A 20,351-nucleotide genomic window follows, 5' to 3' on the forward strand; every position below is an offset into this window, starting at 1 on the left:
TTCAGCAATATTTCTCTCACCAATGTTGATTCTTTTGTCTTTGGAATATAGACATCCGGAATTGAGATGCCATTTTGGTGGATTTTTCCTCTGATGCATATGAAGTGTCCTTCCCATCTCTTTTCATTACTTTTGGTTGAAAGTCTGATTTGCTGGATGTAAGGATGGCTACACCATCTTGTTTCTTGTGTCCATTTGCTTGGAAAACCTTTTTTAACCCCTTAGTCTGAAGTTGTGTCTATCTAGGTTGCTAGATTGTCTTTCTTGAGTGCAACGGAAGGATGGATCCTGTTTTTAAATCCATTGTTTTAGCCTGTGTCCTTTTGCTGTTGTGTAGAGGCCATTTATGCTTAAAAATATTAATGAGATGTGATATTTACTTCATGCTATTTTGATGTTACGGGAGCAGTGCTTTTTTTTTGCTTGCATGCGTTTTGGTTTTTGTTTTTTCGATCGGGATGTTTGAATGTGTTTGTGAGTATTAGATCTGTTCTGTAGGGTGCATGGATTTTTGGTTTGCATGTTTTTGTTTTTGTTTTTTTGGGAGCTGTTAGAGTATGCATGTGAATATGAGATCCCTTCTGTAGGTAATGCTGTGCAATTATTAATTTCTAGTGGGAGGCAAGGATGGTTCAATTTCTGAAAATCCATCAATATTATCCACTATATAATGAAACTGAAAGAAAAAAATCACATGATAATCTCATTAGATGCTGAAAAAGCTTGCAAAAATATTCCAACCCCCCTTCATGTTAAAAGCATGAGAGCGATCAAGGATACCAGTCCTATGCAGAAACATAATAGAAGCAAAGTACAGCAAGTCGGTCCCCAACATCAACCTAAATGGAAAGAAATATAAAGTGATTCGATTAATGTCAAGGAAAATGTAAGGCTGCCTACTCTCCCTATTAAGTATAGTATTTGAAATTCTATCCAGAGTAAAAGCATGGTTCAAATTTTGTTCTGACTTGGAGTATGGCAAAGGCCTGTGAAGGAGGAATGGCACAGAGCTTTAGACTCCTGGGGTATGGCCCACTCCTCAGCACAGCCTCATTGGACCTCGGTAAGTCATGAACTCAATGAGGACTTCATGCAGAGTGTCGCTCAGTTATTGCACTCATATCTCTCTTAATATAAGAAGTGTATGAAAATCCTCATGGAGCTTCCCACCACTCAGAAGGAAGTGCCATTGGCATTTGGAATAACATGGGTCCAGGTCTTTTAGCAATTGCCTCTGGGGCAGATCAGTGCTTCCATCATTGCCCGAGGAAATGTAGAATGGACAGCGACGACCACCACTCTTTTTTTAAAGATTTATTCATTTATTAAATATAAGTACACTGTAGCTGTCTTCAGATACACCAGAAGAGGGCATCAGATCTCTTTACAGATGGTTGTGAGCCACCTGTGTGTTTGCTGGGAATTGAACTAAGGACCTCTGGAAGAGTATTCGGGTGCTCTTAACCGCTGAGCCATCTCTCCAGCCCGACGACCACCACTCTTAAAAAGCATTTGGAAAAATAAAATTGTTCGAGAAGCTGGGTAAGATCTTTTCCCTACTTACTCTGATGTAAAAAACAATTTAATGAACAATTTGAAGTTCGGAAAGGCTGGGACCTTTTAAGGTCAGGGAACAAGAACAATAGCGGCATAGGTTAATGGTGTGACTGTCACAAAGGCTGGACTGTTGATGACTGATTTATGACCCAGATTTTACCCTCAGCTTCCTGATAGGATTTAATAAGGATTGCCAATCACAGATGTCCATTCTGATCATTTAAAGCAGAAATGACATTTTTATACAGATGTTTATATTTCTATTTCTCTAAAGATTCTTATAAGAGTACTTTTAAAGATAAATAATACAATATTTAACCATTTCTCTGTAAATTCAAATTGCTTACTTATGAAGTTACGCTGGCCTTGGGAGTAATTTGTTTGCTTTAGGTGTACCATGTAATATTTGTTCTAATATATTATTGGGTATCAGTTTTTTTCAGCACTAAGCAAGAGAAGAAAACTAGAACATGATCACATTTTTGTAATACAATATTCAATGAATTAATGGTGTATAGGGAAAATACTGCCTGTTGGGATACAGAGAAAACCTAGAAAATTGAACTGTATGTCACAGAAATGAACTTGTGAATATAAATATTTTCTCGAAGAATCCCTATACTCCATGTTCCTAAATCTTTTCTACCCATGCTGAGCCCCTGACTAACTTGCACCATTCAGATCATGTAACCACTAATGAAGAAAAGAGAAGTCTCTAGATTTAGAGAGAAGGAGTACAAAAAGGTTTCCACTGTGACACAAGAGACTCTCCTGGAAAAGGCACTCTTGAAACTGGTCAATGTAAGAAAAGCTGTTCAGCAGGTAGGACATGGCAGTTCTCAGTGACATCATTAGGTCCTGCCTGAAAAATCTCTTGTATCCTGGAGAGCCCTAGTTTCTTCTATGATGTCACAAGTGTTGTCTTGACAGCAACTTCCTCCAGATAGTCCTTCCATATATCTCTGGTTTACTAATTGGCCTCTAATTCAGAATAAAGAGCCATTTGGGAGGGTGAACAAATAGGATGAAGAGATTAGTGATGAGGAGAATGAAGCTGGCCTTCTGTCTTGGTATAAAACAAAAGAAGAAATACGTGGTTCCTGGCAAATCACCCTGGGCAGATGGCATTAGTTCTTTTGTTCTCTAGGTTCACCGAGTTCTTGGAGAAGTTGCTGAACATCCTAAAGACCTTTGGGCTGATGGTAAAGTTTTTAGATACCCCTTTTCATATTCTGATGGTCCTGGGGTTTGTATGGCTGATGGTAAAAGTTTCGCAGAAGAGTGCTAGAGACAGATTGATTTTTAGATGATTTAGATCACATGGAAGTGTTCATATTTGGAAGCATCTTCTGTAGTTGGGGAAGATGGCTGATATTGAGGAGATAAGGAAGTTCCTATTGCCTCCTCTGAAGTTTGCCGAGGTCGTATGCATTCTTTTGCACTAATGGAATCCAAGGAATCCCTTTCCTCAGATGTTGAGGATGGTACAGACACTGGTTTTTGCATATCATGTTCCCCCACTCCTGGTTCACATATGGTTGGATCCATAATCTTCTCTACAGATGGAATATGTCCTAGAACATCTTTTGTACATGTGTCACATCCACAAGCCATTTTTAAAATTGTGGCTGTGGGTAGAACTGCTTTTGTAGATGTTTCTTGTCCAACAGTCTATGAGATAGAGTACTACTCAGAGAAACCTGCTCAGTTTTGGGACATTCTAGCATCTCTGACATATATGTGGATATTTTTGGAGACTCTCCTTTCTGGACAGAACGACCGAGAGTACCCTGAGAAGTTAGGGGATACTTTTTCTTCTCTGCACATTGTATAAATATGGAGTTGCATGGCTCATTGCCTGTGTATTATGATAAACTTGGCTCTTTTGGGGCTGATGACAAGACAGAATGGTTCTTTTCTGTTGTAGAGGATATTTGGATAATTTTCTGTTGTATGGGGACATTTGAAGAACTGGGGGAGATGGTTAGTGTGCTAGATCATATTTTTTATGTGCAGAAGGCACAAGAGTTCCTTGGGTGGACTCAGAATTTTCTACCACATCTTCTGTGGGTGTAGAACTCTCAACTGCCCCTTCTGAAACTTGCAATTGGCTTTGATTTAATGGTGCACATGCAGAAAGTTCTGTCTCTGCTTGGGCTGATATGTGTGTTGTGAGGTTCATTTGTGGATTTTTGTCTGCATTTTGTCCCCCTTGGACAAGAAGTGATGATTTAAGCCCATTTTATAGTGTAGGATTTTGAAGGTCCTCTTGGTTTAATAGGGAAGTTCTGAAATCCCCTTTGTCAGCAGAATCAGGTGTCAAACTCATTTTTCACGAAGCAGATTGCAAACTTAACATTGTTGGAGATGGGGGACACTTTTGGCTGTCTTTGTGTGTGGACATAGCGCTTTGCCCTGCTTTGGCAGCTGACAACGGTATTAAAGTCTCGTGTGGAGAGGGGGCAGGACCTAATCCATCTGTGGAATAGGAGAAATCACTGAGATTACCTTTAAGTGAAGAAGTTTTGCAGCCCTATTCTTCTGATGGGGCATGTTGTAACTCCCCTTGACCAGAGCAGTCTTCTCCAACACACTTTGGATGAGAATTGGACAGACTGGAGACCTGTAGGATAGGGAATGAACATTTGAAACTCCTTTGAAAACTCTGTGGGACAGACAGCTGATCACCCAGAAGAGTGGGCAATACTGAGACTTCAGGGAAGGATCGACTGCCACTTCTGCCCATATGTGTCCACATCCCTACCCCAAGAGGAAACTGCATATTGCCTCTGGACACATAAATATAGGAGCAGTAAAGCTGCAGGATGCCTGCAGTCCAAACTGCACCTGGATCTGAACTGGTCCAAACAGCATCCTACACTAAAACCTCGTGTGGGGTGGGGAAGTCTTAGCCATCAATGGGGCAGAAACCGCTGAGAACTCTGCTCACATTTCTGACTCAAGAAAAAAACACCTATCTCCATCTGGGCCTCCTGTGCATGGGAACCTAGGAGCACTAGGGGCAAGACATTTCTGGTTGCAGCTCTCATGGAAAGGTGAAAATAAGCCCAAGGAATGATTTCAGGCCTGAGACAATAGGTGAATCAAACTTTTCTGCTGGATGTGACCTGGCTGGAGGACTCAGGACACACAAAGGCAGAACTCCTCTGGGATCAGACACTATCAGTTTCTAGCTGCCACCTGAACCTCTCTATTCTCGACCTAGAGCTCCCTGCTCCTAGATGCTCTGGGAGAGAGAGCTGATCACCCTGGACTGTGGACAATACCAAGTGTAAAAGGCACAGAGACTGGCACCTCTGCCCACAATTGCTCACATCTCTGGTCCAAGACAAAACTGCATAGTGCCTCTGGACAAAGGAATATAGGAAGAGTCAAAGTGCAGGAGCACCATGTTCCTGACTGTGCCTGGATCTGAACAGATCTGGTCAAACAGCTCCCTACACAAAAATAGCGAGGGTAGGGGAACTAGACTTTCAGAGAAGCCGACACTCCTGGGAAACCAGAGGAGACTACTCTCTGCCCAGATTCCTTACTCAGGAGAAAAACACCTTGTGCCTTCTGTGCCCCCTTCCCCCAGAGAGGGACCTAGAAGAAGTATGAGAATTTCATTCTGGTTCCTGCCCACAGGGACAGATGAAAGTCAATGGACAGGAGCAACTACATGCATGAGAGCAGAATACTCTGTTACCATAACTGGGTAAAAGAAAACAGGAAAACAGTTCTACAGCAGTCCTGACACATGAGCCTACAGGATTGTCAAGCCACTGTCAGAAAGAGCAAGACAAGCTAACTCCAGAGACAACCTGATGGCTAGTCAGGAACACAAGCAACAGAAATCAAGACTACATGGGCTCAACAGAACCCAATTCTCCCATCAAAACAAACACTGTATATCTAAACACACCAGAAAAGGAACCTCTAGATTTAAGGTCACATTTTATCATGACGATGGAGGATGTTAAGAAGGACCTAAATAACTCCCTTAAGAAAATACAGGACAACAGAAAATACAGAATTAAACAAGTAGAATCCCTGAAAGAGGGAACTCAAAAGTACCTTAAAGAATTGCTGGAAAAACAGCAAAACAGAAGAAGGAATAAACAAAACCATCCTGGAGTTAAAAAAGGAAATAGAAACAATAAAGAAAGCACAAGGAAGACAACCCTGAAATTGGAAAACCTAAGAAAGAGACCAGGAGTCACAGATGTGAGAATCACCAACAGCATAAAAGAGATAGAAGACATAATCTAAGGAGCAGAAGATTCCATAGAAAACATTGACACAACTGTCAAAGATAATATAAAACGGAAAAGCAGCTAGCCCAAAACATACAGGATATCCAGGACACAATGAGAAGATCAAACCTAAGCTTAACAGGTATAGAAGTGAGTGAAGACTGCCAACATCAAGGGACAGTAATCTCTTCATAAAATTTTAGAATGAATCTCCCCTAATCAAAGAAAGAGATGCCCATAAACATACACAGAGCCTTCAGAACTCCAAATAGAGTGGATCAGAAAAGGATATCCTTCCATCACTTAATAGTCAAAACACCAAATCCGAAAAACAAATAAAAATATTAAAAACAGTAAGGGAAAAGGTCAAGTAACATATAAAGGCAAACCTATCAGAATTACACCAGAATTATCACCAGAGACTATGAAAACAGAATGTCCTGGACAGATTTCATATAGACACTAAGAGAACAAAAATGCCAGCCCAGGCTACTATATCCTGTAAAACACTCAATTAACATAGAAACCAAGATATTTCATGACAAAACCTAATTTACACAATATCTTTCAACATATCCAGTCCTACAAAGGACACTAACGGGCAAACCCCAAAACAAGGAGGCAAGTAAAATCATAGATAAAGTAAGAAATTAATCTTTTCACAACAAAACGAAGAGAAGAGAAGAACACAAACATAAACTAACCTCCAATTATTAAAATAACAGAAAGTGACCATCACTATTTCTTAATATCTCTCAACATCAATGGACTCATTCCCCACTAAAAAGACACACAGGATATGTAATGAGGACCCAGCATTTTGTACTACAGTAAACACACTTCAAAGACAAAGACAGACACTACCTCAGAGTAAAAGGCTGGAAAAAAACTTTCCAAGCAAATGGTCTGAAGAAGCAAGCTGGAGTCGCCATTCTAATATAATATAAAATTGATTTTCAAGCAAAAGTCATCAAAAAGCATAAGTAAGGACACTTCATATTCATCAAAGGAGAAATACACCAAGATGAACTCAAAATCATAAATATCTATGCTCCAAATACAAGGGCACCTACATTCATAAAAGAAATCTTACTAAAGCTCAAAGAACACATGGCATGGCAAATAATAAGAGTACGAAATTTCAACACTCCATTCTCACCACTGGACAGATTACAGAAAGAGAAATTAAACAGAGACATACACAGACTAACAGAAGGTATAAACCAAATGGACTTAATAGATATTTAGAGAACATTCTATCCAAAACAAAAGGATATACATTCTTCTCACCACCTCATGGCCCTTTCTCCAACAATGATCATATAATCAGTCAAAACGCAAGCCTCAAAGGATACAGAAAGTAATAATCCAACGCATCCTATCAGACCACCATGGACTAAGGCTAATCTTCAATAACAATTAGGAAAGAACACCCACAGATACATGGAAGCTGAACAATGCTCTACTCAATGATAACTTGGTCAAGGAAGAAATTAAAAACTTCTTAGTATTTAATGAAAATGAAGGTACAATATACCCAAACCTTTGGTACACAATGAAAGCTGTGGTAAAAGGAAAACCCATAACTCTGAGTGCCTACAGAAAGAAAAAGAAGAGAGCATACATCAGCAGTTTGACAGTACGCCTAAAAGCTCTAGAACAAAAAGTCACAAATATGCGCAGGAGTAGTAGAAGTCAGGAAATAACCAAACTCAGAGCTGAAATAAACCAAGTAGAAAAAAGGGGACCATACAAAGAATGAACAGGACCAAAAGCTGGTTCTTTGAGAAAATCAACAGGATATATTAACCCATAGCCAGACTAACCAGAGGGCACACAGAGTGTGTCCAAACTAACAAAATCAGAAATGGAAAGGGAGACACAACAGCCGAATTAGGGCAAATTAAAAAGTCATCAGATCATCCTAAAAAAGCCAATATTCAACAAAACTTGAAAATCTGGAGAAAAGGGAAAATTTACTAGATGAATGCCAGGTACCAAATCTAAATCTGGAACAGAAAAACCATTTAAACAGCCAATAACTGCTAAAGAAATACAAGCATTCATTAAAAGCCTCCCAACCAAAAAACATCCACAATCAGATGGGTTTAGTGGAGAAATCTATCCAAAATTCATAAAAAATTTCATACCAATACTCTGCAAACTATTCTTCAAAATTAAAACAGATGGAGCACTACCTAATTCCTTTTATGAAGCCACAATTTCTCTTATAACTAAACCACACAAAGACCCAACATAAAAAGAGAACTTCAGACCAATTTCCCTTATGAATAACGATGAAAAAATACTCGATAAAAGTCTTGCAAACCGAGTCCCAGAACATATCAAATACTCATATATCATGTTCAAGTAGGTTATATCCCAGGCATGTAGGAATGGTTTTGTATACGGAAACCAACAACATCATCCATTATATAATCACGCTCAAAGATAAAAACCCAATGATCCTTTCATTAGATGCTGATAAAGCATTTGACAAAATTCAACACACCTTCCTGATAAAAGTACTGGAATGTATAGGAATTTAAGGACCATTCCTAAACATATGGAGAAAACCCATAGATAACTTTAAACTAAATGGTGAGAAACACGAAGCAATCCCACTAATTCAGGGACATGACAAGGCTGCCCACTCTCTCACAATTTATTCAATATAGTTCTAGACGTCTTACCCAGAGAAAGCAGACAATAAAAGGAGGTCAAAGGGATATAGATTAAAAGGAAGAAGTCAAAAAAGCACTGTTTGTAGATGATATGATAGTATACCTAGTGACCTCAAAAGTACCACCACAGAATTACTAAGCCTGATAAACAATTTCAGCAAAGTGGCTGGGTAAAAAAATAACTCTGCACAAAAGTTAAACAAGCAGAGAAAGAAACTAGGGATATGACACCATTTACAATATACACAAATAATATAAAATATCTCGGGGTTACTTTATCAAGCAAGTAAAATATCTGTATGAGATGAACCTCAAATCTCTGGAGAAACTGAAGAAGATTCCAGAAGATGCAAAGATCTAGCATACTCATGGACTGGCAGGATTAATACACTAAAAATTGCCATTATACCAAAAGCGATCTATAGATTCTTTCCAATCCCCATCAAAATTCCAATCCAATTCTTCATAGAGTCAGACAACACAATTCATAAATTCATCTGGAATAACAAAAAACTCAGAATAGCTAAAACTGTCCTCAACAATAAAAGGACAATAAAAGGGAATCACTGTCCCTGAACTCAAGCAGTATTACAGAGCAACAGTGTTAAAAACTGTATGGCATTGAGACAGAGGCAGGAAAATAAGCCAGTGGAATAGAATTGAAGTCCCAGAAATGAACCCATACACCTAGGGTCACTTAATTTTTTGAAAAGAGCCAAAACCATCCAATGGGAAAAAGAGAGCATTTTCAGCATGTGGTGCCGGTTCAACTCTGGGTCAATATGTAGAAGAATGCAGATCCACCCCTTTTACTACCCTGTACAAAGCTTAAATCCAACTGGATCAAGGACCTCCACTTCAAACCAGATACACTCAAACTAATAGAAGAAAAAGTAGGGAAAATCACAAACACATGGGCACTGAAGAAAATTTCTTGAGCCAAACACCAAAGGCTCATATTCTAAGATCAAGAATCAACAAATACGATCTCATAAAACAGCAAAGCTTATGTAAGGCAGAGGACACTGTTGTTAGGACAAAATGGCAACCACCAGACTGGAAAAAGATCTTTACCAATCCTACAACTGATAGAGAGCTTATATCCAAAATATACAAAGAACACATGAAGTTAGGCTGCAGGGAGACAAATAACCCTATTGAAAAATGAGGTCTAGAGCAAAACAGAGAATTCAGACGTGAAGAATATCGAATGGCAGAGAAATACATAAAGATATATTCAACATCTATAGTCATAAGGGAAATGCAAATCAAAACAACCTTGAGATTTCACCTCACACCAGTCAGAAAGGCTAACATCAAAAACTCATGTGACAGCAAGCTCGGTCCACATGCTGGTGAGGATGTGGAGAAAGAGGAACACCCCTCCATTGTTGGTGGGATTGCAGACTGTACAACCATTCTGGAAATCATTCTGGAGGTCCTTCAGAAAATTGGACATTGAGTAATCTGAAGTCCCAGCTACTCCTCGCTTGGGCATATACCCAAAAGATGCCCAAACATATAACAAAGACACGTGCTCCACTATGTTCATAGCAGCCTTATTTATAATACACAGAAGCTGGAAAGAACCCAGATGCTCTTCAACAGAGGAATGGATACAGAATATATGGTACATCTGCACAATTTAGAGTCATTAAGAGATATCAAATTAATAACGATGGAGAAAACAAAACATTACTGGCTCTTTATCTGACATATGGAACATATGTATAAGACACAAAATACCTTATTCATCAGAAATAAAGTAATGCAATTAAATATGCTACATATTTGAATAAATGCTTAAAATAATGGCACAGTAATTATCAAAAAATACATGAAAAATACTAAGTCCACAAATCGTTGGTGAAGTAGAAATACAAAAGACACTGTTTGTATAGTGTTGCTGGAACAAAGAACCCTGGTATTTGTTTGTTGCATCTAAAATTTAATATAGCTACTATAGAAATTAATATAAACCTGAAATTATTTGTGATTCAATAGTACCACTAAAGGAATATGTACCTGAAGGAATCTGTCTATTCCAGTTATAATTCCATGAATATCTTTACCTTCTCACTGTTCACAATATCCATGTTACAAAATTGGAAAAATAATTTATATAGTCACTAGCCATTTATTTAACCATCAAAAAAGCAAAATTATATCATTGGCATGGATATTGATGAAAGTAGATATCATTGTGCCAGTTGAAAATTCAGAAGTGTGAAGACAATTATCTAAATCTTATGAAAGTGGACAACTGCTGTTTGTTTGACTGTGAAACCTCTTCTATAGAAGGAAAGTCAGATGTCACGTTATAAACATGGTCACAGTTTTCCGATGGTTCACACTGCCATAGAGAGGATCCAACTATTCCTGTTTTGCTAAATGGCCATGTTGTCAAACTGCCTTCCAATTCTTATGGTTTTTTGTCCATACATTACTGCTTTTGTGAGCTGTGGTCAGAGAAATGTATAGGTGTCCTGTGCAGCAATTACTGTAGATCTGTGTAACAGATATAAGTGCTAAGACAGTGAGAAGAAAGCTGAGCATAAGGATGCGGAAACATTGCAGCAAAAGAGTAGACAGAACTTGAGGAGCGAGAGGATGCAATCATGACATCTAGACATGACCCAGATTTTGGAACTATGGACTCACTGCATCTACAGTCGTATGCACAAGTCCTGTACACAATTAAGACAATGAATTAGGGAAGATCCCAGCAGGAAGTACTGTGTGAACCAATCGATTATAAAGAAAATAAAACAGGAAAATATAAAGAACATGAAGCTGGAAAGGAAATGTGTAAAGAGAGTAGAACCAAGTTAAGGATCGGTGTGATCAAGGTACATTGTGTACATTTGTGAAGACGAAATAAAAATTCCAGTATAATAAAAAAAGTTCTGAAAATATATTAAGGATTTTTATATCCTATGGAAGTCATTTTCTCCCTAAAAGTAGAAAAGAGTATCCTAACTTTTGTAAGTTGCAGAAAAGTCAGTGAAAAAACGTAGTTACATTATTTCACTGCATGCTGTCTGCATTATGGAAATATCAAACTGAGGCTCATTAATCTGTACAGTTAACCTGTTCAAATAAGATAAAATGAAACACTGTGTACTGATCCACCAAAATCAAACTGCACACTACCGATTAAAATACAAACGGAAAAGTGCAATGTTCTTAACCTCAGCCATTTTACTCTTTGAAACAGTGAATACATATGAATATAGAAGTTCTAACCTGATACACAGCATCTAGTATGGGTCTTTGTGACTTATACGGCAAGCATTTTAGGGTTGCACATTGCCATTAATTATGTCATTCAGTTTTAAAATCCTAGGACAACAAGTTCTAAAATCCATGGGCTTTGGTCCTGACAGCCAGGGATTGCACTCTGTACATGATCACTTTATATTATTTAGCTAAACTCTGAAAGGCAATTTGCTGCCTCACAAAATTAAATTGATTCATTGCTATGGTTATGATAAGGGTTTCTTGTGAGAATAGATATAAATTTCTCATGACAAAATTTGCTTTCTTTTCTAGTGTTTTGTGGGCTATTGATGAGCTTACAGCTCTTTCTTCCCAAACTAGCACTTACAATAGATTATTTTGTAAAGATCGTTTTTGACTTCTTCTTCATCATCTTCACCACCACCACAACCACCACCACCAACAACAACACCACCACTACCACCATCATCAACATCATCATCACCATCCTCATCTAATTTACCTGAAATTGAATTTGGAATTTTGTTAAACCAAAGAATGAAATGAGAAATATTCTGCGTGAAGAAGAGATATTGATGAACAATATCTCCTGTACAGTCATTTCAATGTTTTAAAAACATTGCCAAACTTGCTTCAGATGATTGATTGAAATGCTAGTGCCCTTATACATCAGGGTTTGAGAGTCTCTTAGTGAGAGAATGGTCTTTTACAGCAAGGCCTTCTTTATCAGACTTTGATTTAACCCATCTACCAACAAAATTAAATTGTCCCAGAAATATTATAGTGCCTCTCCAGAAACATCTTTTATCCAATAATGCACATCTACTTCTCTTTCTTAATTGTCATGATGATATGGGCTTAGGATACAATATATCCTGATTTGTTAATGGTATTTTAGTATTATTTGGACTAATTATGAAAATTTCAAAGGAACACAACTACTCCATTATTTTATCCCATAAAATTTTAATTTGATCTTGAAGAGTTTGATGAAAACTGAAGTATTGAAAATGTATAACTTCCCATTCAAAACTTGTAACATCCATCATGTGAAACTCCCACTGAACCCCAATGGATTAATGTCTCTTAAAGCATGTAAAGACTCTCCTACTGCATTATTGCAACTCTACAGAAGCTTCACTCCCATAGTAGCAGTTCCATATTGGCTGTAAACAAATCACTTTCTATGTGTTGGGAAGTGTTTAAATCATTTTCATTAAGTTTTGATATGAAACCAGTTAGGATTTTGAGAAAAGGGAGCAGACACGCCCTAGAAAGTTTGTTTTTAAAATTCTTTTCTTAAAATTAGACTTTTTCATGAAATATTTTTGGATTATGGTTCCACATCCCTCTATTTCTCCCCCTTTGTCTATACCACTCCTGCCATCTGTATCTACAATCCTTCTGACTCTCACTAGTAAACAAGCATTCATCTAATAAAATAAAATTCTTAATAATAACATGTGATAAAAATAACATAAAAGTTAATGAATTTAGTAGAACAAAACAAGCAGAGGGAAAAGAGACAAAAAAAAGCCACAAGAATCAGATACAGATACAGAGACCCAGACTTCCATTCACACACTCAGGGATTCCATGGAAACATAAAACCAGGAAAAATATAAACACAAAACATACAGAGTAACAATTAATAAATAAACAAATAACAAAAGGAAGAAGAAATTATGAAGAAAAAGTCCTGACCCATTATGAAACAAGGATCCTCCAAAGATAATGTTTAGTTACCTCAATGCTTTATACGCAGTGTACCGTTAAAATTAGTTTGTGTACACAGTGAGATTCCCTTGGAGAAATGTAAGTTTTCATTCTCAAATGAATACCCATTGGAGATAACTTCTGGTTTAGAAATTAGGTGATGTTCATGGCTTGGCTTCTTTCAAGGGCAAATTAATAGGAAAGGAGATCTGTGGGGTGCTGCCTTCTGAGCATCATGCAGTTGTGACACTCAAGAAGTCACAATCTATCTGAAAAGAACCTATATAATATTGATCCTGCCTATTCAAAGTAACTAAAAACAGTGCTGGAGAATAGAAAATGATGTAGCCACCGAAGTCTTACTTGGGTTAAATGTATAGCTTCATGCCCATGTTCACTGAAATGGCTCAGATTAAACCAGGGTTCATGAAGCAAAATATAAAGATATGCACGTGCTATCAGGGTTCAGTCCAAAGAGAGCATGTTGGGTGGGGAGGATAGGAGATTAAGAGTGTAGAGGGCTTACATACATGGGTTGTGCATGTATGGAATTGTCAAAGAATAACTTGCTTTCTTAAAACTTCTAAATGTAACCACCAAGAAAGTTTGGGAGATATTCTCTCAAGTCTGCTCTATTTGTTTTAAAAATTGGGTTTCATTGTGTAGCTCAAATTACCATAGAATTGCCACGGTTTTGTTTCCTGCCTCCCCTGCTCTTGTAGCAGGTTTACTCAACATTGACAAAATTTTAGAATATATATAAATCTTCTGTTTTTGAAGTTTAATTACATACTGCATTATTCTGCCATTTGTTTTTCAATTAACAATATATCTTGAATCCATGTCCATGGGAAATTTCTTCATGGAATATCATGCATTTAACAAATGGTAATATACTCATTTGTTTAAATAATCATCTAATTGTGCCATTCAGATTATTTTTTTTTCATTAACTAAAGTTCACTACAGAAAATCAGCTTGGACACTGACTCAGGCACTGTACTCAATGGTGATTATTTACATTATTTTTTTTTATAAATTACAAAACACATTGTTGGAGTGATGTCAAGGCTGTTAAGTAATGTAATACTTTTATAAATACTGACAAATTTCCATCTCAGAAGACTATAATAAATATATGTTGCCATCAATTTTATATGAGAACCCATACTATGCCATTCAAAATTAAATGGTACATATATTTTAAAAAGGTATCAGTCTCTGACTTCTGTCAGTTTTTTATTAGGGGAAGGATTGAAGAAGTTGAAGGGGAGGGTAACTTCTAAAGGAAGACTAGCAGTCGCAACTAATCCGGACCGCGGAGATCTCCCAGACACTGAGCCACCAACCAGGCAGGACACATAAGATGATCGGAGTCCCTGACACATGTATAGCAGAGGACTGCCTGGTCTTGTTAATCCTTGAGTGATTTGAGGCCCCAGGGATTATGGTGCCTGGTAGGGTCTGGGGAGCATCCTCCTCGAGTCAGGGAAGGAAGAGGTGGAATGGGATGAGGAACTGTAGGAGGGGACATGGCACAATGGCAGGAGTGTAAATAAATAAAATAATTTTTAAAATAGTTTCAGTCTTAAATTCAAATGCAAGTTACTTCCTAACATCTACATTGTAATTCAATTGTGAAGTTTAGCGTTTTTGATTACTGAACTGTGTAAGCATTAATCCTTAATTTACTCTTCATACTATCTGCGATTTTCTCCATTCTTATTACTTTGCATCAATTGTGTTTGCATATGTAGAAGGCTTACTATTCATAATTTGTGCAGAAAATACATTCATGAATCTTTTTTTTATTTTAATGATCAGTTATGTGTGAATGTCTATGTATAGATTTGTGCACATGAACACAGGCACCTGGGGAGACCAGAAGATGTCAGACCCCCTGGAGCTGCTTTTACAGCTGGTTGCAAGTGGATTCATTGATGTTGGAAAGTGAACGTGTTTGCTCTAAAGAGCAGTAAGTGCTCTTAACCACTACGCTAATGCTACAGCACTTATTCCATAATAAAATCAACCTATTTATCATTTTCTCATGTATTTCAGGGTATCTTGAATTTGAGATATCTTCCCACATTCTAGGTGCAGAGACTACATTGAGGCATTAATTTTTCCAGTTTTCTTTCCTTTATCATAGTAAGATGTGTTGGATTAAATATATTAATATTATCTTTCAAAGTAAATCTTTCAAATTTTTACTTATCGAACCTTGGGTAAGTATTTGTTTCTTTCCTCTGCAATGACTATATTAATTTTACAGTTTGCAGGTCTCTCTTTCTTTACACAACCCATCTCATGTGTTTTTGCTTTTATATAGAATGAAGTAAAAGCCTTTTAGATTTCTTTGAATAGTCAATGTACTAAAAAAAGTGTTGATTTTCCTATTTTAAGGCCAATACATTATTTCTTTAAAATGTTCCTAGAGTTTTGGTTTTTTTTTCTTTTTCTTATTATTATTGTTCTCATTAGTCTCATTATTAATATTTGGTGTAAGCTTTTATGTGTTCTGGTCATGAAGTGAATATAGAAATCTTGCAAACATATATGTAGGTATCAAATTTAGGTAATTGGTTTTTCATGGTATGAAATATTATCTGCTCAACCCTCTCACTGCAACACACTATAACACTTTAAGGTGACATATAGCTACAGGCTCTCTTTATATATACAATGTTTTCATCATTTGGCTTTTAATAAATATTTTTGATTATTCTAATATATTTTATTTTTCATGTCTACTTGGTAACTCTAGTATGCTATTTTAATATTTAATTAATAATTTAATCATAATTATTATGCATTTGATACCTAGATAATATTAAATTATCTTAGATACAATTGAATACATGCAATTAATTACCTAAAGCATGAAACTTGATACATAATTTTGTTCATTATTACTAGGCATTTGCATAAAACAGAGAATATTTCCTTGTCACAATCCTGATGCCAGTTTTACACAGTATCCCAGCTAACAACTATCTGTAACTTTTAATCACTTAAAAGGAGTTAACATTATATTGCTAAATGATATTTACCCAACATCAAGTAAATAGATTTTATTTTGCTTCAATTAATTAAACATGGTATATCAGGAAAATTGTAATTTCCTTTTTTTAGTTAAGACTAAATTTAACTTTTACATTCTCCTGCCTACCATAAAGTCAATATTCTTTTACAGGAAAATGTGCCAGGCACAGGTCGAATTTCTAGTATAACCTGTTATTACAATCATCAGTTTTGTCACTTTCAAGGGATTGTTCACATCATGCCTGTAAAACACAATGATCAACATGGCAGAATAACCATAAGGGCAGTGCAATGGCATAAATAGCTTGGTGATAGCCAACAGCTCTATAATTTTGCTTAAGTCCTGTTCAATGAACATGGATGGTACTGGTAATTTAGCCACATATATAAGGCTATTGCAGCTGTGACTATGGGGGAGTATATACAGTCCCTTACTTACTTAAGCCAGTATCATACCTAACAACAATCAAAGCCATGTGCCTTATATACAGAATTAATTACAGTCTGTGGAACAAACATCACAGTAAATCTCCCAGCCATTCAAAATTCAGGATAGAAATTCCAAGCCCAGTCTCAATGGCTGTTTCTACAAAATGTCACTTGATTCAAGGCAGAGGAACATTACAGAAGAGGAGGCAAGAAGGTTGTAAGAGACTAAAATTAACTATGAGATGGTGTCTCAAAGTAACACCAGAAATTACACTTATAACAACTCACTAACACAACTGCCTCAACAACAGCTGATGAAGAGAGGGAATGGAGAAGAATGGACTTTTAGTTCTCTTTCTGTTTCACCTCCTCCTCCTCTTCCTCCTCCTCCTCCTCCTCCTCCTCCTCCCTCTCCTTCTTCTTCTTCTCTCTCTCTGTCTCTGTCTCTGTCTCTGTCTCTGTCTCTGTCTCTGTCTCTCTCTCTCTCTCTCTCTCTCTCTCTCTCTCTCTCTCTCTCTCGCTCTCATTGTTGGAGATTTCCTGTTTACATTTCGAATGTTATTCCCTGTCCAGGTTTTCAGGCCATAAGCCCCTTAACCCTTCCCCCTACTCTTCTGTAAGGGAGTTCACATCTCCACCCATGGCCTCCCCACACCTCTCCACATTCCCCTACACTTGGGGTCCAACCTTCATAGAAACAAGAGTTTCTCATTACATTTTTCCCAGCAAGGCCATCCTTTGCTACATATGCAGTTGGAACCATCGGTCTATCCATGTATAGTCTTTCTGTTGTTGTTTCGTCCCTGGAAGCTCTGTTTGGTTGGCAATGTTATTATTATGGGGTTCCAAATCCCTTCAGCTCTTTCAATCCCTTCTCTAATTCCTCCAACAGGGTTCAGGTTCTCGGTTCAGTGGTTTGCTGTTTGCATTTGCCTCTGTATTTGACATATTCTGGCTTTGTCTCTCAGGAGGGATCAATATCCACTCATAGTCAGCCTGCACTTCTTAGCTTCATCCATCTTATCAAGTTTTGGTGTCTGTACATGTATGGGCTACATGTGAGCCAGGCTCTGAATGGCAGGTCCTTCAGTCGCTGTTATAAACTTTGCCTCCTTATACCCTCCCATCGGTATTTTGGTTCCCCTTTTAAAGAAAGAATGAAGCATCTGCATTTTGGTGATCCTTCTTGAGCTTCAGGTGGTCTGTGTATGGCATAATGGGTAATTCAAACTTTTTGGCTAATATCTGCTTATCGATGAATGCACATCCAGTGTGTTTTTCTTTGATTGAGTAACCTCATTCAGAATGATATTTTTTATTTCCTTCTATATGGCTAGAATTTCATGAAGTCATTGTTTTTAAAGCTAAGTAATATTCCATTTTGTAGATGTACCACATTTCTGTATCCATTCCTCTGTTGAAGGGCATCTGGGTTCTTTCCAGCTTCTAACTATTTTAAATAAGGCTGCTATGAACAAAAGCAAATATATTTCTCGGTTGTATGTTGGACCATCTTTTGGGTATATGCCCAAGAGAGGTATAGCTGGGTCCTCGGCTCATGGATTGTCCAATTTTCTGAGGAATCTTCAGTCTGATTTTATGAAGGGTTGTACAAGTATACAATCCCACCAACAATGGAGGAGTGTTCCTTTCTTTCCACATCCTCGTCAGCATCTGCGGTCACCTGAGATTTATATCTTAGCCATTCTGACTGGGGTGAGGTGGATTTCAGGTTTGTTTTGATTTCAATATCCCTGATGACTAAGGATGTTGGACATTTATTTAGGTGTTGTTTGCCCATTTGATAACCTTCAGCCGAGAACGTTTTGTAACACTGTACCCCATTTTTAATAGGGTATTTTTGCTTTCGAGAGTCTAACTTCTTAAGTTCTTTGTAAATTTTGGATATTAACTACTATCAGATATAGGATTGGTAAAAATCTTTTCCCAATCTGTTGGTTACAGTTTTGTCCAAATGACGGTTTCTTTTGCCTTAAGGAACTTTGCTGTTTTATGAGGTCCTATTTGTCAATTCTTGTTCTTAAAGCATAAGTCATTGGTGTTTTTTTCAGGAAATTTTCTACAGTGTCCATGTGTTCAAGACTCTTTCTGACCTTTTCTTCTATTTGTTTGAGGGTATCTTGTTTGATATGTAGGTCCTTGATTCACTTACACTTTACCTTAGTACATGATCATAAAAACGGTATAGTTTGCATTCTTCTACATGCCGACTTCCAGTTGAATCAGCACTATTTTTGGAAAATGCTATGTTTCATCCTTTGAATGGTTTTATCTCCTTTGCCAAATATCAAATGATAGGTGTGTGGGTTCATTTCTGGGTCTTCAATCCTATTCCACTGGTCTATCCACCTATCTCTGTACCAATACCATGCAGTTTTTATCACTATTGCTCTGTAATACTGCTTGAGTTAAGGGGCAATGATTCCCCCAGAAGTTCTTTTATTGTTGAGGATAGTTTTAGCTATCCTGGCTTTTTCTTATTCCAAATGAATTTGCAAATTGCTATTTCTATCTTTATTAAAGAAGTCAGTAGGAATTTGATGGATATTGCATTGAATGTGTAGATTGCTTTTGGGAAAATGGTCATCTTTACTATATTAATCCTGTCAATCCATGAGCATGGAATCTCCTTCTATCATCTGAGATCTTCCTCAATTTCTTTCTTCAGATACTTGAACTTCTTGTCATACAGATCATTCACTGGCTTGGTTAAACTTACACCAAGATATTTTATATTATTTGGGACTATTGTGCAGTTTGTGATTTCATTTTTTTTCCATTCTCAGCCATTTTATCAATTGAGGAGAGGAAGGCTCCTGGTATGTTTGAGTTAATTTTATACCCTGACACTTTGCTGAAGTTATTTATCAGGTTCAGAAGATTCTGGTGGAACTTTTGGGGTCACTTAAGTATATACTATCATATCATCTGCCAATAGAGATATTTTGGTATCTTACCTTCCAATTTGTATCACTTTGACCCCGTTTTGCTGTCTGGTTTCTCTGGCTATGACATGGAGTCCTGTTTTGAATAAGTAGGGAGAGAGTGGCCAGCCTTGTCTAGTCCCTGATTTTAGTGGGATTGCTTCAAATTTCTTTCCATTTAGTTTGATGTTAGCTACATGTTTGCTGTATATTTCTTACACTATGTTTTGAGATGAGCCTTCAATTCATGATATTTCCAGGACTTTTATCCACACGGGGTGTTGTAGTTTGTCAAATGCTTTCTCACCATCTAATGAAATGACCTTGTGCTCCTTATCTTTGAGTTTGTTTACATGACGGATTATGAATTTTTCTTATTGAACAATCCTTCCATGCCTGTGTTCAAGTCTACTTGATCATTATGTAGTAATTTTTTGATGTGTTCTTAGATTCGGTTTGCAAGAATTTTATTGAGTATT

Source organism: Rattus norvegicus (genome assembly GCF_036323735.1).
Source record: "Rattus norvegicus strain BN/NHsdMcwi chromosome Y unlocalized genomic scaffold, GRCr8 chrY_unlocalized_15, whole genome shotgun sequence".
Classification (NCBI taxonomy): domain Eukaryota; kingdom Metazoa; phylum Chordata; class Mammalia; order Rodentia; family Muridae; genus Rattus; species Rattus norvegicus.